At 44.9% G+C, this 24,105-nt stretch overlaps 1 pseudogene; it reads right to left on the bottom strand.

The window, feature by feature from the left end:
* Positions 1 to 24,069, bottom strand: LOC147252562 (uncharacterized; annotated as a pseudogene).
* Between the last annotated feature and the right edge of the window lie 36 nt (positions 24,070 to 24,105).

Genomic DNA, 24,105 nt, shown 5'->3' with positions numbered 1-24,105 from the left:
TCACATCACCAACACTGACTTGTTTCCTGTTACCAGACAGGATGAAGCGAGGTTGAGCTCTATCACATCCACCTCACGCTGCTGGACTCTCTTCAGCTCAACGTAAAACAGCTCCTTCAAGTCTTCACTGAGCGTCTCCTCCAGCTGAGCCACAGCTGAGCCGCAGTCCCCTCATATGACGGTGGACGGATGTGGACCTCTGTGCAGTCTTTGGTGTCCGGAGCAGTTTTCAGGGATGGGAAGGTCTGGAGGAGGTGGAGGTGGTCTTCAGAGTGTGAGAGGTGCTCCACCTCAGAGCTTCTCTCCTTCAGCTCAGAGACTTCCTGTTGCAGCTCTCTGATCAAGTCTTCAGCCTGGTTCTTTGCTGTTCTCCGCTTCTCTTCGATGATCCCCACGAGCTCATTCAGGCCTCTCTCCACGGACCGTTTCAGAGCTGCGAAGACCTGAACACCTTCCTCTTTCTCTCTCTGAGGTCAACTGAATGTTGGAACTCTTGAATCTTCAGTTGTCTCTCCTGGATCATCTGCTGCATGTCAGCCTCAGTCGTCCTCAGCTCCACCTTCCTCTCTTCATATTCTTCCTCCAGAGGAACAACTTCATGGGTTTTGTGGTCTGAGTAGGTGCAGTGCAGGCAGACACACACCTGGTTGCTCTTACAGAAGAGCTCCAGAGGTTTATGGTGCTTCATACCCATCCTGCCCTCCAGGTTCTCCACCGGCTCGATCGGCTGATGTTTTTTCAGACCTGAAGCTGACAGAAGAGGCTCCAGGTGAGTCTGACAGTAGGAGAGCAGACACACCAGGCAGGCCTTCTGGGCCTTCAGTTTGGTTCCAGTGCAGACGTCACCTGCTGCTGCTGCTGCTGCTGCTGCTGCTGCTGCTGGTTTGCTGTTTAGCACAGTGCTGACCAGTGCTCCACTATGTCACCTCCTTGAAACTCATTTATTGTAAATCTAACCAGCTGCACTCACCAGTAACTTTTCCTCTCAGAAGTTAAGAACAAAAAGCTGGACTTTCTCTGCACTGACACAGAAACGATGGTCTGACGGTTCTCTGTGCTGTATCCATGCTTGGGCTGTAGGTTTTTAATATTTCTCCCCCAAACGTGACTAAGCTATAATGAAATAAATCAGTACAAAAAAACTTTTGAGAAATGAAAGAGATTTAGAAGAGACATCTTACACAACAACAACAACAACCCAATAATAAAAGTAAGAATAGCAGTAAAATAACAGGATCCCAAACCACCCATTCTTGACATTTGCATTAACTGTTTCAAGTTTATTTCCATGCAAAGTAAATGTTAAGGACTGCGTATTTAAAGTGAATGTTACATTAAGAAGGGGTCATGAAGAGGAAGTGAGGATATTAGAGGTGAAGGTAAGATGGCCAGCCCTCTTACACCCTGACTAACCGCAACGCTACAGTACAATACTTCGATATTGTATTACATTTCCACTGTATCTTACGCAGTAGAGTATACGCATTTATCTTTTTGGCAGAAGCTTTGGAAAGACCTCTTCTGTGAATGTGGAACATTCCATCTCAGGAATGTTTTTTGATGTTCGCACTCAAGTCCTCTCCTACCAGGGTTCAGTCGATGACTTCCCCTGCTTCTGCTTCTAATTTTCCAAAGAGTGACAATGAGGGAATGTAATCTTTGACCTCTCCCACACACAAGCAGGAAAGATGTGATGAGGTCACAGACGGCCTCGACCCAGTAGTTTTTCAAAGACATGACGAGGGATTGAAGGAGTAAATGAAGCTTGAAAGAAACCACAGTCAAATCAGTGAAAACTTCTGAAGTGGTGACTGAAGTTGCTGTAGTTTGAGCAGAGGTGACAGAAGCAGCCTGCTGAACATCTGTGCTCAAGTGAGAGTACTGTGACCAGGGTCTGACATGAAAATATCACGTTATCTGTGTAGAATCATCTTGAATCAATGGTGGAAATAAACATAAAGAGATAAAGTACAATCTGCTAATAACTTAGACATCAATTAGCATGTAGCATTTCCTGTAAGTGGGCAGCAGCGGCATGAGCATCCCTCGCTGCCAGCCAGCTACTGATATGATGACGCTCTTTGAGTCACACCGTCAAGGCACGATGTTGTGCACTTATTCTTGTGAACCCTTTCAAACCAGCCTCGTACTTCTGTTAGCGCTGCAGCACTGCCATTTTTGCTTCAGTTTCCTCATCCTGAGTTAATTATGTTGTCACACTCAAGGACATTAATCAGTTTATTGGAGATCCAACTTCAAACAAGAACCAGAGCCTGAATCACTTTGATCAAACATTCAGATTCAGGTGCTAGAGCTGGGCTGGCCGGCACCGCCCTGTACCAGCGATGCCGATGGTTCCGTCCGCACCCTCAGCTCAACAACCACAGCTTTCTCTGAGCGGCAAATTCGACTTTGTTTTTCTTGTCTGTGTGAGCTCAGAAGTTAAACAATGGGAAAAGCCGTTACAAATTTTGAAATGAACTCATGACTCAGCACCAGAACGGACACAGAGGAGCTGATGGTGTCATCTTTAGCACCACTTGGTGAGTGCATCCAGTTCCTGTAGAAAACAGTTCTTGTCCCCAAACAGTCTTGTGATTTGCATCCGTTCACTCTAATAACCCAAACAATTGTGACTCTTACAGCTCGGGGGACTGCTAGTCCAAGTGGCATCAACGACATGGTAATCAATGACTTGGTAATCAATGACTTGGTAATCAATGAGATGGTAATCAATGAGATGGTAATCAATGACTTGGTAATCAATGACATGGTAATCAATGAGATGGTAATCAATGACCTGGTAATCAATGAGATGGTAATCAATGACTTGGTAATCAATGACCTGGTAATCAATGAGATGTTAATCAATGACATGGTAATCAATGAGATGGTAATCAATGAGATGGTAATCAATGACATGTTAATCAATGAGATGGTAATCAATGAGATGGTAATCAATGACATGTTAATCAATGAGATGGTAATCAATGAGATGGTAATCAATGACATGTTAATCAATGACATGGTAATCAATGAGATGGAAATCAATGAGATGGTAATCAATGAGATGGTAATCAATGACTTGGTAATCAATGACATGGTAATCAATGACATGGTAATCAATGAGATGGAAATCAATGAGATGGTAATCAATGACATGGTAGTCAATGACATGGTAATCAATGACATGGTAATCAATGAGATGGTAATCAATGAGATGGTAATCAGTGACATGGTAATCAATGAGATGGTAATCAGTGAGAAGGAAATCAATGACCTGGTAATCAATGAGATGGTAATCAATGACATGGTAGTCAATGACTTGGTAATCAATGACATGGTAATCAATGAGATGGAAATCAATGAGATGGTAATCAATGACATGGTAATCAATGAGATGGTAATCAATGAGATGGTAATCAGTGAGAAGGAAATCAATGAGATGGTAATCAATGACATGGTAATCAATGACATGGTAATCAATGACATGGTAATCAATGAGATGGAAATCAATGAGATGGTAATCAATGACATGGTAATCAATGAGATGGTAATCAATGAGATGGTAATCAGTGAGAAGGAAATCAATGAGATGGTAATCAATGACATGGTAATCAATGACATGGTAATCAATGACATGGTAATCAATGACCTGGTAATCAATGAGATTGTAGTCAATGACTTGGTAATCAATGACATGGTAATCAATGACATGGTAATCAATGACATGGTAATCAATGACATGGTAATCAATGACATAACTCTGTAGACTCGAGATTCTCTGGAAGTGAAGAAGCTCGTTGGAGGAGAGGCGAGAGCTCTCCGTCTACAACCAAGTGAGCTGCTCTCCTGAAGCGCTGCAGACCATTACCCCATTATATTGCAATACTATCTAAATTTACTACGCTTGGTTAACCAGGCACAGGAAAGTCATTTTCACATGAATTGTCTGCAAGGATTTCATTACCTGACCAACTTTGCTGTCATAGAGTAAAGGATGATTTACACAAACCACATTCACCAAATCCCTCGTCAGATATTGAGAGATGCGACCGAGTGAGCTGCTTCTGTTCAGAACAGCGCTCATTTTCATGAATGTAGGGGAGAGTTCAGCATACTTGTAGCCTACAAAAGCTCCCCTTTGGATGACATCATGGTTGCATAACACCGGCCAGAGTTGGAGTTTGGAGTGTTGATGTGCACTTTATATTGTGTCAGATACCAAAAATAAAAGACCAAGACGGTCCATCCATGCCACAAAAACGAGCAAACCCAGAAGGAGACAAGCCAAAGTTCCCTGCGCACAAATGACACAAGAGATGATCTTCACAAGATTTGCGGTGGCCTCCAAGCTGTTCCACGCTCACGAGATCCTATTTGAGGATTCGTAACTGTTCATTACTTCTAACAAGAAAGTAGTGGTTTTTGTGGCATTTGTCTGTCTGTCTGTCTGTCTGTCTGTCTTTCAGCACTACAACGCAAACCTATAAGGCTGATTTTTCAACGAACTTGTGTAGAAAAGTCAAAGGAAGACAATTTGGGGTGATTTAGTCGTCGGGCCCCTGTTGGCATCAGGAAACTGTGTGTTCTTTTTTTTTTTTAATAGTTTTTTTAGTTGGATGTACTCCTTCTAGGCTCTCAAATTGTCCAGAAATGCCTTAAAAACCGGGTGCTGGGTTACAGTGAAGACTGTGAAGCCGCAGAAAACAAAACTGTGACTAAACTTCACATTTGAGGAGCACCCCTGCAGACTTCCACCAGCTGGCTCCAAGTCACAGTCAGGCTGTGGGCGAAAAACAGACACCGTTGGAACAACATGGTCTTGGTTTTCTCTGCATTAAAATATCAGCTAGCAGGGCTGCTTGCGTTATCCAAATATAAGCAGTTTAGTGACCTGTGTCAGTTTTCTCCACTGTCACCCACATATTGGTTGCCATTATTTATTTATTTTTTCCAGCAATTGTTAGAATATCATCCGTTAGCGTCCACAGCTTCTAACCCAGTAAGACGAATAATTCCCAGTTTTCATCAGCTCAATAAACCGTCAGAGGGATTTGATTTATAAATACCCTCAAATCTGATTAACATAATCACTGTAAGTGGCTTAAAGAGGCTTTGGACTATTTGTGTTCATATCTGACTGATCAAAAAGAAAATGAAGACGAATATTCAGATGTGAGGTCAACCCTGGTGGGGGTAGGTCTCCCACCATGACCCACTTACAGCTCGATGTGAGCTGTTGTCAGGGTGCACGAGGTTCACCAGATGATAACTACGTGCAGGGCTGCAGATCAGATTATCTGCATGCGTGCATGCATTTCTGGTGTTTATGTGCAGGTCCCCTCTACCAGGTCCAGCATCTTCTTTGTGATGCATTTTGCCTGACATACAACATTCTCTTGTATGAAAAAGCAACATTTCTTGGAGGACTGCAGCTCTGGATCAGGCTCGTGCCCCGATGTGAGATATCCTATGACACAGACAAAGAACCTTCACTGATTCCAAGTCTTTTTATTTCAGGGTTGTGAATTTCAACAGCGTTTGTGAACGCAGCGTCCTGTCACAGCAGGCCAGTTCAAACTCACACACACATTTATGGACGCCGTTCTGCCTCTTCTCTCCAGGCCTGTCTGTTCTTCTGGGTCAGCAATCATGAGAATCAGTTGAAAGCCTTTTTTGAACACAGAATGCGCCAAACTGCTCCAGGAAGAGGAGGAATTTGCCGTCTTGCCTGTGTGAAATAGAGGCGTAACATTCCTCTTTTCAACTTGCGTGGGCGTAAACGCGTGACGTGCAGCACGAAGTTGCGCGTGAACAGTGGTGTACAACACATGCGTCAGAAGAATCTTCAACCCTGTGACCTGTTCCTTCATCCGGCGACAGCCACGTCGACCAAGCTCCTCCGCGGCCCTTCCATACAACAAGCCATCCTTCAGTGAGGTGCTGATCGGTCCTCTCAGCGGTGACTCCCATCCGTGGGTCACACAGCTGTTTGCGTCATCGTCGACACCTCCGCCCACCTCACACAGTGACGGCTTGGATTTACATAACAATGGAGTCAGCAATAAGTGACCCCTCGGAGGAAGAATATCGCCAGGCCAAAACTGACCCCCAATTAGCCGCATTCCGTCTAAAACCTCGGACCGAGCCGCAAAAAAGACGGGCAAATTAGTGCATTGATGTCCGGTGTAAAAGCGACTGAAGTCTGATGGTTTTTCTGACCAAATTCAACCATTAAAAAGGTTTTTCGTATTTCTCAATGCTGTAAAAATGCGCCACCTAAAGGCTGATTGGTTTCACACTTTGTTGTCAGCCTGCAACACTTTCAGTTTGACCCAAGCGTCGCTCCTTTAGGAGTTTTCCAGTCTTCCCATCAGAATGATTGTATCATGACGAGATTTTAATATTTGTGAAACATTTCATCCGGATCAGACGTCCAGCCCTGAAAGAGTGGGAGCTTTTTCCATGATACACAACACTGTTATTTTTACTGCAACTTATGGGGAGCAGTTAATTAACAATCTGTTAAATGACTAACGTATTAATCTACACGGCAGTTCACTCATATGTCCTTCACATTTTATACTTTTTGATATTTTACTGTATAAATATCCATAATTCATCACTAAGCATTCCAGTAGTTTTTAGCTGAATTGCTTGATATAAGATATTTTGAATCTATCATTTATATTTTTAATGAACAAAATTGTGAGTGGCTACTAAGGGATGGGTGACGCACGAAGCAGTAGGTTTAGGACTCATAATTCATGAAGACATGTCCAGCCCACTCCATGAACTCTGTGGACTGTCGATTTTCAAAGACAATGGTGACGTCTTAACTCTCTGTGCGCCGTGACATGAGATTTGCAGTTCAACTCATAAAAAAACCCTCTCCTTCACTGAGAGTTGGAAAGTTCATGTTGACAGCTTGAGACGGGACAGCTCTGCAGAGACGGTCCAGTTGTGCTTGCTCAGAAACTTCGCGTCACCCTTGTTACATTGTTGACTTGCACAGTCCAGCTAGCATCACAGGCCGGATGCACTTGTGATTCATCGACGCCAATAAATTATAAATTAGAGTCGATTTCCGAGTCACTGACTTGCAAAAGATGTTACCGAGGTGTTATGTGGGAGAGCAAGCTGCTTTGTCCATTCTTCTTTCATGTCTCTGGATACAAATTTGCCAGGTTCTTCCTCGGCCCATCCACACAGTTGTATGGAAATCAGCATCGTAGTTTTTGCACCAGACAAACACACCCACAACATTTAAACTAGAGCCTGAAACATGATAAAATAACAGTAAAACTAAATCTTTGACAGATTAATCAGAGGCAGCAGACAAAGAAAAACATAGCACAGAATCGGTGTTTGCCTGGCCGAGCGCTTGTGTGCCTCAGTGACGCTGAGATCTGAGCCAGGGACCGAAGCAGTGGATCCCAGATGAAGTTAATTTCTTGCTTTAGCAGCTGAACAAATGTAGTTTTTGGCTGATTGTTGGCTCGCCTTTCCAATGTTGATTGTTTTAATATCGTTTTAAACTTATACATGCAACATAAGCCTGCATGTGTACACACACACACGTACACACACACACGTACACACACACACACACACACACACGTACACACACACACTTGGCAGCAAGCCCAGATTTGTCTACCTGAACATGAAATGCAAACTCATTATAGGCACTTCAAAGGTCTGCTGGGTCTACACGTGTGCCAAGTCAAACGCAGCACGTAAACGCCAAACCTCCTGTCAACAAACCTGAGCGATGGAGCAATGGTGGGGTTGCTTGGAGAGCAACGGAAAGTCACAAACTCAAAATGCCCTGCTGACTGAATTCAGTCTGCTTGTTTCTAACAAGCTCTAATGTGTCCCTCTCACAGTGATGCTAACATCATGCGGTTCAATCCAGCGGCTAACTGATAGCAAGTGCAAGCTAGGAGAACTGTGTTGTAGCAACTTCCAAATGCTGGGAAATTACGTAAGCAATGCTAGCTCATAGATGTGCCTCATTCACCAGCCGAATCTTTTGAGTGACTGACAGACTGAATTTGTCATTCGGCCAGAGCATAAAGGTTCATTCACTTCACTCAGATGGCTCGCTTTCAGGAAGGGTTCACCCTCTGTTTGAGCTTAATAGCTCATTGTTTCTCATTTATGGGAATGTCATGAGTATGTACGTCTGTAGTCGGTATCAGAGAGGCGCCACTTATGCTCCATGTGCTATTATTACTCTTTGATCTAAAGTTACTTGATAAATTGCATCATCCCAACACACAACCCCATCACTGACAAACCAAATCCAAGTCGTGAAATCTCTGCAAACAAAGATCCAATGTGACAAACAGCGTTGGAGTCATGACTGCAGGGGAATCCGCATTCATTGATCCTCACAGTTAGACAATAATTGATTTGGTGTGAATAATGCTCGTATGATAACTTTGTTATTTTATTGCGTAACTTCCGTACGTCTCAAGATATTGTGAATTCATTTGCCATCACGTGTGTGGAGAAATTCTTGAGCATTATTTGAGAGCAACTGATTAATTCGTAGTTCTGACTCACAAATCTTGTTCTCCATATGTCAGACACCATTTTTGGCAGGTGAAACAAGTGCGATGTGACTTTTTTCCCAATATCAGTTTCCTAATATACAGTGGTTTGATGTGGTGCCTCTAAACGTTTACTTTACTTCTCATTCTCCCCATTTAAAATGTTTACTCTCTCGCTCTGCATCCAGATGTCTCATCCAGATGTGCAACAACCGCCACCAGGATACCAGTGTGTCACGGAGAAAAACCTGCAAAATCAATGATCCTCGAAAAAAACCGATCCTACTCATTCTGAGTAGCATACAAACTTGACATGCCAGTAACATTAAAATCTACACTTGGAACCATCTTCCTCCTGCTCCTCCTCCTAAAATCTGCTTCAATTACCAGCTATAACCTAAACCAATAGAGTCGGGGTTAAGTTAGGGTCGAGTGAGGGTTGGGGGTCATTGTGATTTTCAATGCTGTATTTTATTTTTTGCTTTTTTGCTGAAATTCTTAACATGAGTGCTTGCTACTTAAGAATTTCTGTAAAGCCACATCAGTCTCTGTCGCCTGCGTGATTAGAGGGACTCCATCACTCAGGTTCTAATGAGGCGGACGTTTAGCTCAGCAGGTGGAGCAGCTGTCTGGTATGCAGAATCCAAGTTTCATGACTTTTAATTCCCTGTGTATGAAAGAATTACTTGAATGTAACCCGCAGAGCCGCATCTTCGTGTCATTGTGAGAAAACGTAAACCTTCCTTTACAAGTATCTGCACCCTGAGAGCATCTTTAAACAGCTCGAAACAAAAACTGTTCATGTGTGCAGTCACGTTACCAACTTACTTACCTGGAGTCTGAGCTCATGTTCCTGGTACCTTGTTTGTTCAAGTCAAGTCAGGTTTATTTGTGCGGCACCAAACCCCAACCAAAGTTCTGTCCTGACTCTGTCCAAGTAGAGCAGGTCCAGCACCTCCCTCCTTCAATGAACCTCCACCCAAAAATTCTCCATCAGCAGCACATCCTGCAACAGCAGCCACCAGAACCTTCCTTTACCAGCAGGAAGGTGGAGCAGATCCAGGATCAGTGGGGACGGAGAGAGAGCAGGAGAGCAGGACAGAGACAAAGACAGAGAATGGAGGAGGACAGAGAGACAGAAGGAAAGAGAGGGACAGAGATAAAGAGAGAGAGAAAGGAGGAGAGACTGATGGACAGAGACAAAGACAGAGAATGGAGGAAGACAGATATACAGAAGGAAAGAGAGGGACAGAGATGAAGAGAGAGAGAAAGGAGGAGAGACTGATGGACAGAGACAAAGAGAGAGAATGGAGGAAGAAAGAGAGACAGAAGGAGAGAGAGGGACAGAGATAAAGAGAGAGAGAAAGGAGGAGAGACTGATGGACAGAGACAAAGACAGAGAATGGAGGAAGACAGAGAGACAGAAGGAAAGAGAGGGACAGAGATAAAGAGAGAGAAAGGAGGAGAGACTGATGGACAGAGACAAAGACAGAGAATGGAGGAAGACAGAGAGACAGAAGGAAAGAGAGGGACAGAGATAAAGAGGGAGAGAAAGGAGGAGAGACTGATGGACAGACGGGGACGTGAGCAGGTGGAGCTACGGGTGGCAGCTGGAGCCTCTTCAGGTCTGGAGCCTCCTCCACACACCTTTACATGATTGTACTGCAAGAAGGAGTATTTTGCTGCACAATATCAACAGAATATTCCATCAATCCATCCAAGCTGGAGTCTATCCCAGCTGTCAGAGGGTGAGAAGCAGGGTCACCCTGGACCGGTCATCAGTCCATGGCAGGGCCACATATAGAGCCAGAAATGTATTCACACTCAAACCTACAATTTAGAGTCTCTAACTAACCTCACAAGCAAAGTTTTGGTGTTAATTCCCGCCTTGTCTGTGTGTCAGGAATGGGGAGAACATGCAAACGCACCCCACAGAATTGGATCCTCTTCACCCTACAAAAATACTGGAACCTCACAGGCACAAATGACATCAAGATGCAATGAGACATCCTCCTTCGGCAGCCTCTGTAACATCTGATGACATCACCTGTGTTTTAACTGCTACAACCAACGTCAACAGAATTTCAATTCAAAACCATCCATCCATCCATTTCCTACCTCTTCTCCTGTTCAGGGTCGCGGGGGGTGGAGCCTATCCCAGCAGCCTTCCCCCTGGACAGGTCACCAGTCCATGGCAGGGCCAACACATAGAGACAGACAACCATTGGCTCTCCCAGCCACGCCTACGGTCAATTTAGAGTCTAGATTAACCTGGTCCCCTCTTGATGTCTTTGGACTGTGGGAGGAAGCTGGAGTACCAGAGAGAACCCAGCAGGAACAGGGAGAACATGGAGACTCACCCAGAAAGAGCCTGTGCTCCAGCCGGGGCTCCACCCACAACCTTCTTGCTGGGGGCCACAGTGATGACCACTGCACCACCGCTGCTTGCAATTCCAAAACAATGTCACCAAAACAGGTTTTCTTGAAAAACGATGTTGGATCATAGATAGTGCAGTAGTTGTCATACCTCTGAGCAGAGAGTGTGTGCACACCTACACACACTTGCACTGCAGCTGAGCTCAAACCATGTGTCAACAAGGGAGACAAGGCTGTCTCAATCAATCTGTTTGAAGACTGCAAGGGAAACACGACGTTATCAACATCTCAACACCAAAATTGGTCAGAGCTGCTGAGCTGTGAGTCGACAGCCTCGCTAGCATCAGCTACGTGGAAGGAACTGCAATATTCAACTTCTAGACTGCTCTTCAATGTCTAAAAGTTGAGCTTGCCAGTTTTTGTCAAAGAGCCTTTTGACCCGAACAAAATAGGAGGTCACGTCCAACTGTACCAAAGAGGACAAAGAAATATTTCCTTTTCACTCCAGACCGACTTTTTGACGTTGGCCAATCAGTTTGTGCCTTTCACGAACGAGAGCCACCACTGGGAGCTGGCACCTGCAGTCATAGACCACATACCCGTTTGCTCACATCATGGACAATAGTTGGTCCTGTCCCACGCAAACATTCCAATATGATCAACAGCGGGGTCACGGTGGGGTCATCCTGTCTGCAGATATGTCCTCTGTGGCTTCCACCCATATAATAAAACCACTGAGATCTACCTACTTCAACAGTGTTTTATGTGTTATTGATGCTAAGATGCTTGTCTGGACCAGTGCTGACCAAAGTGTGGCCCATGGGCCAACTCTGGCACGCCATAAGATTTGATTTCACCTGCTCGTCTTAAAATAATTTTTTTAAAAAGTAGCATCAGACCTGATAAATCAAAATTAACCATAAGATATAAAAAGGTTTTCTTTCCTTTTACAGAATGTTTATGTGGATGATACATCAAGACGTACAGAGAAGGGTTAGGGTTCTCTCCTGCTTTTTTCGCTCTCACTCTCTATTTTTCTCTTCCTCATCTGCTTCTCATCACTTTGACTATCCGTGTCATTCCCATTTCTCATCCCGTCTTCATTCCCTCGGCTCCCTGCCTCCCCTGGCCTCCCTGTTCCTGGCCGCTGCTCCGATGTTGTGATTCCACCATATAAAGCCATGGAATCACTGAGGGTCCAGGCTGCAGGCAGCACGTGCCACTTGTCACCATGAGTGATCGGTGAAGTCAAAACAAGACGGTAAACCTATATTGCCTAATATGGAAGAAAAACATAACTGCTTCCTGTTTATTTAGTCAGTTCTTCTTGTAATGTGTTGTAACACAACAAATTTGATATTTCCCAATTTGAAAAATATAGAATTGCTGGATGTCATTGCATCAGCTTGGCTCAGCAATCAAGATCTGTCAGATGTGATCAGTCTCCCCACTGTTTGAACTGGAAGTGAAACCGGAAATGGAAAAAATGGAACGTGACTGTGAGGCTGCAAATGGCTGAAGTAAAGTGAAAGGTGTTCCAAGCAGAATGAATATTTTGAAAAGCAGAGGAGGCTGAAGGAAGCTCAGTGAAACGCCGCGGAGCTGTGGGTGAGCTCTCTGCACTCGGAATTCGACGGCACGTTTCTCTCCATTTACATGGAGAGTTTTGCTTATGAATCTTGGAAACTGCGGGACTGAGAGGAAGCTGTTTTTGGTGTTGTCGTCTTTTTGTTATTGTTGAAATTGTCAGGGTTAGCTCCTTGAGAGGAAATGATGTCAAGCACAAAATTCAAGAGCAAGAAGAAAGAAGTAGAAGCCTTACATGGTGCAAACCAGACCAAAACCTGGGAACAAAGCTCACTTTTCCACCAGACAATCAGATGCAAACCAAACGCTTTCACAGGAACTGCCTTCTAGCAAGGAAACCACCTCACCTGCTGGCGGCGAGATCTTGTTGTTTTTTAAGGGAGACCTTGAAGCAGATTCTGCTTCAAATATGTAACTTGCAATGAATCGCTCTTGAAATCACTTGCAACCTGAAACCACTGAGCGAGAAACTGAACACTGGACCTCCACATTTTACTGGCCCTCTTCAATTTTTTCAGCTGATTTTCTTTGTGACTTTGTTGCACTGAGGAATAATGATGTGAATGACATTATTTTCACAAGAGGACTGGAGGTTGTTTATCCAGTGCTTTCCCAGCCAGCAGCTCAGTCCTCCGCAGCAATAATGTTTCAACTGGCATCCGATGACGGCAGTTTTTCGTGATTCTTCTCTGCTCTGCTGAAAACAGAACGCCGCCTTACAGACGAAGAAGTCAAATTTAGCGTTGACGTCCTGAGCTTGTACAGCTGGAGCCAGACACCCAAACACTGCACTCACACCTGACATCTGTACGCAGCCCTGGAGTGTCTGATAAGAGTTTAACGTACATCTCATTTAGTTGAAGGAATTTAAGAAAAGCAGGTCCCCCCCCCCCTTTTTTTTGTGTGACATCATTGTTTATAAGAACTCACAGCTGAAATACAAAAGTCAGATCTGGAGTTTTGAGGTCGTCTGCGTATTTAAGGATTCACTTGAACAGGGTGTACTGTCACTGGCCTCGTACAGAAGTCACTTAATTAGTTTTCCAGGGGACAGTAGACGACGTTAGCGAAGGGCCACAGGGTTTGCTGTGCTCAGTGAGCGTATACATGACGTTCACTGCAGATTCTTGAAGGGTGGAGTATATTGATAAGGTACGATAAGAAAAGATCCAGAGCTCAGATTAATTCAGAGTCCGTTAAGAGGAAACCTTTCTCTTTCGTGACAGATTCATGCTAATTCTGATTCCATGATCACAAATAAATCAACATGAAGGCCTTTATCTGAATCTTTCTCATAGAGATTCACTGACTCAATACTTGAGATGAAAAGTAGGAAAGTGGGAGTAGTGGGAGTAGTGGGAGTAGTGGGAGTGTCCCTGTAAGGCCTCTGGGTTTGAGCTTCCACCGCTGTATCTGTCGTGTTCCGTGATTGTTACATGCAATCCAACTTTACAGCTCCTTGGTGATGACTCAGTGTTGGGACTGAATGGGGGCCAACCTAATATGTTCTTGAGTGGGTTCACCGTTCCCAAAGAACTCCAAAGATGGCTTCCTCCTCACAATCTCAGCACTCGGACGCTGGTTGGGCTTGTTTGATCTTTAAATGTTCAAACTAAAAAATGTAGACGCACCAGAATGGACTCACTGATAGAGTGCCACCTTGATGCACTGAATTCATTCAATGTATGTCATGTTCACAAGTAAAACGTGTCTTATAAGTAAGTCTTCAAAGTTCCGACGAATATCCAGGCCAATATTCCACGTTAGGACATTAAAACAACAGCGAATTTACAGGAAAATTACTTTTGACGCGTTTATTCATTATCAAAAATCCTGCCAAATATTGATTCTTACTGTTTTTAAAAGAAATGAACATACATTAGTATGAGTACTGATCGCCAATGGTTGAACAAACGAATTCAACAGTGCCACCTACTGAGACTGCTGAGCATTGCGGCATCAGACAGGATCAAAGTACCTCAGTGGAAGGTGAGTAAAGCTGGAGACAAACTACATAAAAGAAATGTGCTGGTATTGTGGGATGTTGACAGGTTAAATCATCGCCTCTCGGTGGGAGGGTCTCGAGGTAAAGTGGTGTGATTCCAGCAAACATGAAAATAAATTAAAGCATGAGGAAAGGTGAACCCTTTCAGATTTTTGTATTAATCTTGTGTTCCAGAGTCTAAAAACCCTTGATAATTTGTCTGAAAGGTCACAACATACAGTGGATCACTTTCTTGGTCAAAGTAATCTGCAGAGTGACATGTACTTCTTCAAAAGTTGGCAAATAAAGAGAGGAGTGTCAGCAGACATGACACACAAAGTCTGTCAAAGTTTCCATGAGTGCTCTGAGGTCTGTAAATCATTCACTGTATTTTTCACAGCACTGTCATTTTGCTGCACAGTATAAATGGCAAAGACTTCAATCGTGGTCACGGAGAACTGACTCCCACTGCAATGTCAAACCACCTCCATGTGCAAACACTCCTGCTATTGTCAGCTGCTCTGTACTGAGACCTCAATCTTAGGGAGGAGAGAATGGCACCTGACTCAGCTGTCAAACAAGACGATCCTCTGGGCTCATTAGATGGAGAATGCCACGTGCAGACATCAACGTTAAACTGCCTGGCGCCATTTGTTAAACATTTGAGAGCACAGAGAGACGCTCAGGTTGGTTCCTGCGACATCCATCGGTGATTTGCTGCCCCCGTGTGGCCACAGAGGAAACTACCATCTGTTGTGTAAAAAAAAAAAAAAGTTTTAAATGATTCACCTCCCATGTTTAAATGTTGATATGAATATTTAAATGTGCAATCATGTTTCAAGTGTGTATATTATCTCAGACATGCAAGTATTGTACAAAAGATCTATAAATTCCAAAAAGAGCCTATCCCAGCAGCCTTCAGGTGAGAGGCAGCCTTCCCCCTGGACAGGTCACCAGTCCATGGCAGGGCCAACACATAGAGACAGACAACCATCGGCTCTCCCAGCCACGCCTACGGTCAATTTAGAGTCTGGATTAACCTGGTCCCTCTTGATGTCTTTGGACTGTGGAGGAAGCTGGAGTACCAGAGAGAACCCAGCAGGCACAGGGAGAACTTGGAGACTCGCACAGAAAGACCCCGTGATGGAGCCGGGGCTCGACCCACAACCTTCTTGCTGTGAGGGGACAGTGCTGACCACTGCTCCACCGTGCTGCGCACAGAGTACAGATGTGGGATATTGAAGTAGTAGATATACAGTGTTTCCTATGTGTCACTGTTCTGCTTCGTAGAACCCGTAGTACAAATTCTATGGCAGTAAATTCAAGTAAATAATGGACTTTGCTGATCCTGAGGTAAATCTAAATTACGTGACGTCACCAGATAATGCTAATCATGTGCATATAGGGCACAAACCAGATGGAATTTTTTTTCTCCATATTTTTGCTTTTTTTTTTTTTATTCTGCAAAGTACTTGTTGTAAAACCTGCGTTGCTTGGAGAAGATTCCTGATTATCTTTGAACTTAAATGGCCTCCAGCCTCTCTGAGGAGGCGCGTCAGCTGAGTGGAGCCTGACTGTGACACCTCTCCTGACACCGTCCTTCTCCAAAGTCCCCCTCACTGCTGGAATGTTGTGGGTGTTAAATAGTTGGGTTTTGTTGACTTTTATCGCTCTGGGACATGTGTGGATTGCGTAAACACCTTAAAAAGTTCTAAGCTCATAAGGGTGCACAACATAGTTTCACTTGCAGATTTCACTCGTATCAACTTTTCTACTTTGTGCATCACGTGTTGGAGAGGATTCCCATGGTGACTCAACAGGTCCAGAATCTTAAAATAATCTAAAAAGGAATCAGAAAAACAAGACCATTGTTGAAAATGCAGGGTTTTCTCAGCAAACAGCCCTGATGGGTCAATACCTGTCAGCTACTTTAAGAGTGGCACCTTCCACTCAGGAGTTTGTGTCTCTGACAGCAGAGCTTCCTTTGTTGAGATTTGGATACAGCTAATTAGCATTTGTCTCGCGCCTCAAGTCAAGAGTTGCTGAGAGAGCGGCTGACATCCCGCAGAGCCAGAACCATCCTCCACAGTCACCCGTGAGGACAGAATCTGTTCTTGTCTGTCATGCAGCTTCCACAGTGGACTGCAACATAAAACATGGTTCCTTCCATTCTGCCCCCTGCTGGTCCAGTTCGTCTGGCACACAACAACACTGGTTGACAGGAAAAATGATTTATACTTGTGGAAATATTTCCTGTCGGTACTTGATTGGAAGCACAATATGTCCACATCATAGAGTGCACGTGCTGCTCTTGTTGCCCGGACACAAACAAACTAAAGGTTATTTTCATAACCCCAGTTCTCTGAGTGTGTGCCTTACTGTGGGACACGCAACTCAAGCGGGTTCCCCAGAAGCCATGTTACACTACGCCAGCCACATGTATGACGTATGTAATGTGTTGAAGGCAGTACTTCCTCCTGCCTTATATAAGCACGGCGCATTGTCATCGCTTCAGTCTAGCTAACCAACCTCTACTCATCCAACTCAGCAAGGAGGGTGGCTCGGTGAGAAACCTCACTCATACGACTCAGAGAAGTCAAGTCATGTCAGTTTTATTTGTACGGCACCAAATCCCTACCAAAGTTCTGTCCTGACTCTTTCCAAGTAGAGCAGGTCCAGCATCTCCCTCCTTCAATGAACCTCCACCCAACAATTCTCCATCAGCAAGCACATCCTGCAACAGCAGCCACCAGAACCTTCCTTTACCAGCAGGAAGGTGGAGCAGATCCAGGATCAGTGGGGACGGAGAGAGAGCAGGAGAGCAGGACAGAGACAAAGAGAGAGAATGGAGGAAGACAGAGAGACAGAAGAAAAGAGAGGGACAGAGATAAAGAGAGAGAGAAAGGAGAAGAGACTGATGGACAGAGACAAAGACAGAGAATGGAGGAAGACAGAGAAACAGAAGGAGAGAGAGGGACAGAGATAAAGAGGGAGAGAAAGGGAAGAGACTGATGGACAGACGGGGACGTGAGCAGGTGGAGCTACGGGTGGCAGCTGGAGCCTCTTCGGGTCTGTAGCCTCCTCCAGCAGCACCTGGGATCTGGGATGAGGGGAGAAGAAGAGGAGTTAGTAACACGTCTGAGGACAGGAGGAGGAGAGAGAAGCCCAGTGAGAAGCCCTTGAGCTCCAGGCCCTTGCCATTTCTCTGAGGGGCTGTTGGATTGAGGGCTTGACGCTTCAGAATGTGGCAGGGTGGCGGGTGCGCTGCTGCCTCGGTGAGCGTCCTCCTCAATGCTTGAGGAGCAGGGGGACGTCTTTCTGGGTAGACACAGCTGGAGTGCCTCACCTTCCTGTTTCTTTTCTCCTCGTGAGACAGGCCTGAGAGGTTGAGCCAGCGAGCTCTCTCCTGGGAGAAAATGAGCGCCATAGCTTGTCCAGCCGTTTGCACTGCACATCTGTGAAGGCAGAGGTCCGTGACTACACAAACCTCGTCTCACACTTCTGCGGTCCGGGTGGACAAAATCCAACTTAGTGAAAACCTAGGGGTTAAAACAGGCTCATGCCAACAAACACAGTTAATGAGATGGACCAGGCTGGGCTCAGAGAGACCATGCACAGGATCGGGCTGAATTTTAGGGCCGGATCTAAGCTCTAACCTGCATGATGTCTGTTTTGTGTTCAAAGGAACCAAAGGACAACTGAGCAGCACAGACAGCAAACATAGTTTTTTCATCTTTCTTAGTCAGAAATTAAAAGCAGAGGAGAAAAATCTCCATCAAACAGATTTGCAGCAGTGACGAGGATGTTCAGGAACAATTAACCACTCTCAAGAACCCCTTCAGGAAAAGAGGCTTTGGGTCGCACTGGATCACCAGGGCTGTGACAAGATCGTTGTACCCAACACTCGCCTGTAGGAGGAGACATTTATTCAGAAACGCTGGTATGAAACGTGGAGCAGGAGCTGCGTCACATCGCTCACCACCTCATAAATTGTGAAATTAGCTAAAAGGAGCCTGGTGGTTGTGACTGTCTCAGGCCGAGTCTGCAATGAAACACAATAACCCATCACAATTCATTTTAAAATACATATCCAGTATTGTGATCGTATCCACTGAGGAGTGAGGTGTATCTTTCCAGCGCTACAGCTTCTGTAGTCTTGTGAGCGTTGGCAAACTTACGGTTCTCAAAGTGGGGTCCAGGGCGCCCCGGGGGACCTGGTATCCTGGTCCTCAGCAGGAATTAGGTTTATGTAACTTTAACTTAAGTACTTGTGGAGGACCTCTGAATGCAGCAACACTGTTCTGACCATAAAGTGTAGGTCCATATAGATGGAGGTTAATTCACATCTTTATTGAGCAATCAAACAAAACAGGGTTGAGAGCAAAACTTTCATGACTTAATTCCTCTTTCTCTTCTTCTTCAAGTCAAATTAATTTATAATTATCTTAAAATTCTTTTGCAAATCACAGCTTTTTTTGTGAGTCAAAACCCTTTGCTCGCAGATGGAAATCTGCCTGTTCTGCCTCTTTCTGCCTGGGATGTGGGATGTGGTGCCCCCCACACACACACAGAAACATCAGGGACCACACTGGTTTGAAGACAAAAAGTATAATTTTTATACAAACCAAGGAACATGTCAAATGGGGGCACGTGGAGCAGTGGTCAGCACTGTGGCCCCCCAGCAAGAAGGTTGAGGGTGGAGCCCCGGCTGCAGCACGGGGTCTTTCTGGGTGAGTCTCCATGTTCTCCCTGTTCCTGCTGGGTTCTCTCTGGTACTCCAGCTTCCTCCACAGTCCAAAGACATCAAGAGGGACCAGGTTAATCCAGACTCTAAATTGACCGTAGGCGTGGCTGGGAGAGCCAATGGTTGTCTGTCTCTATGTGTTGGCCCTGCCATGGACTGGTGACCTGTCCAGGGGGAAGGCTGCTGGGATAGGCTCCACCCCCACCACCCTCAACAGGAGAAGAGGGGGAACATGGAGGGATGGATGGATGGATGGATGGATGGATGGATGGATGATGGATGGATGGAGGGATGGATGAAACATATCAAGGAATGAATACATTTTTAAATATTAACAACTACCTGCCCTTTTGGAAACATTATTATTAAGATAATATCAACATTATTAACAAAGTCACTCAGTCCTCCAAGTGACAGCGAATATTTTTGCTTCAACAACATGTACTGAAAAGGTGCTACGTTGAACAGAATCAGTTAATACTTCAAGTATTTGGTTCCCTGTAATACTGTGGGCCTCAAAGAATCAAAAAATGCAAAAAAGAAAACACAGAAGACTAGCACATAAAACTGCAATCTTCCATGTTTCTGGTACATATCTTAAAATCTGACACGTCATCTATGATGTCGTCAAACGCTATCTGACTAGAAACCTCACTATCCATGCTGATCAGTGCAGGCCCTCGAGACGCTCCTGGCCCGTCGTAGACCTCAGGTAGGTTTTTATTAGCTTCTCTGCAGCAGCAACTGTCACTGAAACTGTCACATAGCAGCGCTGTCAATTAACTTACACAGAGACCACAAGTGAACTCATCTGAACTGAGCTGCTTCAGAGGGGGGTGTCGGTGGGAGATCAGATGTTTCTTCTGCAGATGTTCCCTGAGTGCATCTGGGCAGTTAGAGGGTGGATACTGGCCTACTGCAAGCAAAAACATGGAGCTGCAGAGTGGAACAAGTAACCACTGCATCCTGCTGCACCAGCTGTGTGTAAGTTCAAACTTAGTTCAGCGAAGTTATAATCAAGCTCAAAATTAGTTATACTTAAGTTGTGATTTATGCATTTCTGAAATAAAAGCTTGCACCACTGAGATAAGATAACAACATCACTCTGAGTAACAAGTGAACCGTTCCACACATGCTGCTGAGCGAGGTGTCAATCATAAAATCTCACAGAACTCCATCCTTCCGGGGGGGGGGGGGGGGGGGCTGGAACCTATCACAGAACTCACTAATAATAAAACATTTCTGCCTCCAGGGCTCGAAATTAACTTTTTTCCTCAGTGTGCCTCAACTGTCCCAAATTCTTCTTTGTATTGTCACAGGTGTGACCAACAGTGTCACAAATGTTATTTCTTGTCGTTGCCCCCTGAATTATGCAGAATACCTATAATTTGATCCTCTGGGTCACTTAATCACCACACCATGGACTCTGGTCCACCATGTAAGTTTAAAATACTTATTCCTTAATAAAACATCTGAATATTAGTCTGTTATGATGCGTCAAAAAAAGGTTTCATTTTTATTTTTCAATTCAATATTTGGATCCCTCTATCTGGCAAACACAGAGGTACGAATGATAATCCAAAAACAGAAGTTCCATAATACAGTTTAATAAAATAATGATAAAAATGACAGTACAAACTACACCTCTTATTCCAATCAACTGGATTTCACATAGTTTTTGCAAACATTAACAGAACATGAGGACACATTTCACTTGCAACGCGAACGACGCAAATAACTCGCGGCGCGTTTTCGCGTCAACACGCAAGTTCTCAGTGCGCATGCTACAGGTATAGGTACATGTACGGGTACAGGTACAGGTACAGGTATAGGTACGGGTACAGGTACAGGTACAGGTATAGGTACAGGTACAGGTACAGGTACGGGTACAGGTACAGGTACAGGTATAGGTACGGGTACAGGTACAGGTACAGGTATGGGTACGGGTACGGGTACAGGTAGGGGTACAGGTACAGGTACAGGTATAGGTACGGGTACAGGTACAGGTACGGGTACAGGTACAGGTACAGGTACAGGTACGGGTACGGGTACGGGTACAGGTACGGGTACTCTTCCCTTTCTCTCTCTCTTTATCTCTGTCCCTCTCTTTCCTTCTGTCTCTCTGTCTTCCTCCATTCTCTGTCTTTGTCGCTGTCCTGCTCTCCTGCTCTCTCTCCGTCCCCACTGATCCTGGATCTGCTCCACCTTCCTGCTGGTAAAGGAAGGTTCTGGTGGCTGCTGTTGCAGGATGTGCTTGCTGATGGAGAATTGTTGGGTGGAGGTTCATTGAAGGAGGGAGGTGCTGGACCTGCTCTACTTGGACAGAGTCAGGAGGGAACTTTGGTAGGGATTTGGTTCTATAGAAATAAAATTGACTTGAACTGCAAGGTTGAACTGGACCTGCGGCACCTCTGCCTTAGTTCCTAGCTTAGCTCCTAGCTTAGCTCCTAGCTTAGTTTCTAGTTTAACTGTCCTTCCCCCGAGTCATTAAAGCACCATAAAAACATACATGTTATTGTCAATTTAAAATGTTGTGGTAACCTTTTGTTTAACCATGTAAAAAAAACCCATTATTGATTAATTTGGGAAACTTGGGATCTTGGTACTGTTTTGCATTTCTGCAACACAGTGTGTGGGTCTGTGTCTGCATGTGTGTGTGTGTGTGTGTGTGTGTGTGTGTGTGTGTGTGTGTGTGTGTTTCCTTTTGGCCTGCTGGTTCACTGTAGGTCCTGGTGTCACCTCTTTCTCTGGGTAGCCCTGCCCACACACCTGTCCATCCACATGAGCTCAAAGAAAACGTGACTCATCAGACCAGGCCACCTTTGCTCATCGGTCCAGGTCTGACACTCATGCGCCCTGTACAGTTGAGCACTATAGTGCGGTGATGTTTTCAAGAAAATACAACCAGCGCTGAAGACGCGTGTTGTTCATGAGAAGAACCTGCCAAGGAGACCCAGGGATTACGAATCATTTATGTAAGTCTGTCACATACTGTATGAGCTGGTGTGATGAGACAGCTGACATTTTCAGGCGTCTATCGAGAATCACTTCCTAAAATATGAACATAACTGGAGGAACCCCGTCAGTCAGAGTGGATTATACACCACTGATGTCTTGGTGTGGGTTCTCACTATGACTTCATGTTAAGGCGAGCTACATACCAGTGACTCACAGCTCCACGATGACACATCTCTCCCCCGCTGAGCCACATGGGCTCTGTTCCACAACACAACTATTTTCATGTAGAGATGATGATGAATGGAGTCATGGGAGATGAAGTGCGGGGGATGGTTGGTGTAAAATGAGTCTTTCTGAAGGTCTCTCAATGTGGTGTGAACACATGTGATACTATAATAAAAGGGATGGATGTAACTTTCATGATGGCTGTGTCTTCAAGTTCTTTTTCCAGTTTGTTTTGGTTTTGGCACCTGAGTGATAAGGAAGCCTGGCATTACATTTGAACAACTGTATAAAACAAAAAAAGCCCCAAAACCAGTGAGGGACAGAGCAGTGGGGAGCACACCTTTTTACAAAAGAATCCCTAGCAGGCGGGACATTTTCGAGTTCCAACAAGCCAAAAGGTCAAGGAGACGTCTGAAAATCCTCCACATCTGCACCCCCCTCTCACAGTGGGACACTACAGACTCTTGACACTGATGAGTGACTGAGCTCTTCTGCTCTTCCATTGCATGAAGCCAGGAGGAGGCTGTTTTATGAACTTTAATACCCAGAGAGGGAACGAGTCCTCCACCTTGGAACTGGAATAAGTTTGCGTTGCTGAATGTCTGGTTCCCTCGTCTCCAAGTCGAAGGGATTTCTGAACTTGGGTTTTAGTCTGACATTGACTTAAGCTATTTTAACATATAAAATAAAACATGTCAGTCAACACTGAGCTTGTGGCTGCGGTCTAGTTCGCTCACAGCTTCACACTTCTAACGAATGCATTTATTCTTTAAAAATCCTAAAGTGACGTTCTTTTGTGAGGTTTATCCTTACCAAGAAAACATGGAAGGCTCATACACTTCTGTTTGAGCTGATTTTACGCAGTGATCAAAAATCAGTATGGATCCTGTTGACTTTTGGATGAGGGAACCCAGGGGGATGCTAACTTCCTGGTTGGGGAAAAAAAGAGCTAAATAATGTTTGTGTGTTAGAGTGTGTGTGTGTGTGTGTGTGTGTGTGTGTGTGTGTGTGTGTGTGTGTGTGTGTGTGTGTGTGTGTGCTCGCATGCATGCATTAACCAACATAGGTGTGTAAAGAGACATGATTATTTGTTGAATGCTTATTTGAGGCATGTGATTTCTGCATTGTACACCTGGCTGGGTTTCTCATGACCATACAGTGTGACGTGTCATTGCAGCAATAGTCCTAACATGAGAGTGCGGTCGTGAGTGACTGTTCATGCGTTGCTCTATGTTAACTGAGTGTGGCTGATGTTTGTACAAGGCAGCAGGTTGGACTGGGATATACTTGAGTCAGTGCTCATGGAGGTACAGTAGCAGAGGACCCCAGACTTCTGATTGGCCACACTAGGCAGCTCAGCCCGGGGAACTCTGAGGTGTTCCCAGGCCAGCATGAAGCTGTAACCCCTCCTCCTGCGTCTCAGCTTGCTCTGTGGCCTCCTCCCTGCAGCACATTCTGGTTGATGTCCCAACAAGATACCCGAGCCTCCTCTGCTGGCTCCAGCATGCTCCTACATGCAAAGGAGTACAAAGGAGGTCTACTCTCAATCTCTCACAGATGGTGGGACTTCCTTTTTCATCCCTAAAGATGCCAGCAACTTCCTGAGGAAACCCACATCGGCTCCTTACATCCATGTTGCAACACCACCTCAATATATACTCGCAGCTGGA

The sequence above is a fragment of the Aulostomus chinensis genome, chromosome 12 (assembly GCF_037954235.1).
Source record: "Aulostomus chinensis isolate RoL2024-O1b breed Wild chromosome 12, RoL_Achi_v1.0, whole genome shotgun sequence".
NCBI classification, from domain to species: domain Eukaryota; kingdom Metazoa; phylum Chordata; class Actinopteri; order Syngnathiformes; family Aulostomidae; genus Aulostomus; species Aulostomus chinensis.
Note: the sequence above shows the minus strand (reverse complement) of the source record. Positions and strands in the feature narration are given on the sequence as shown.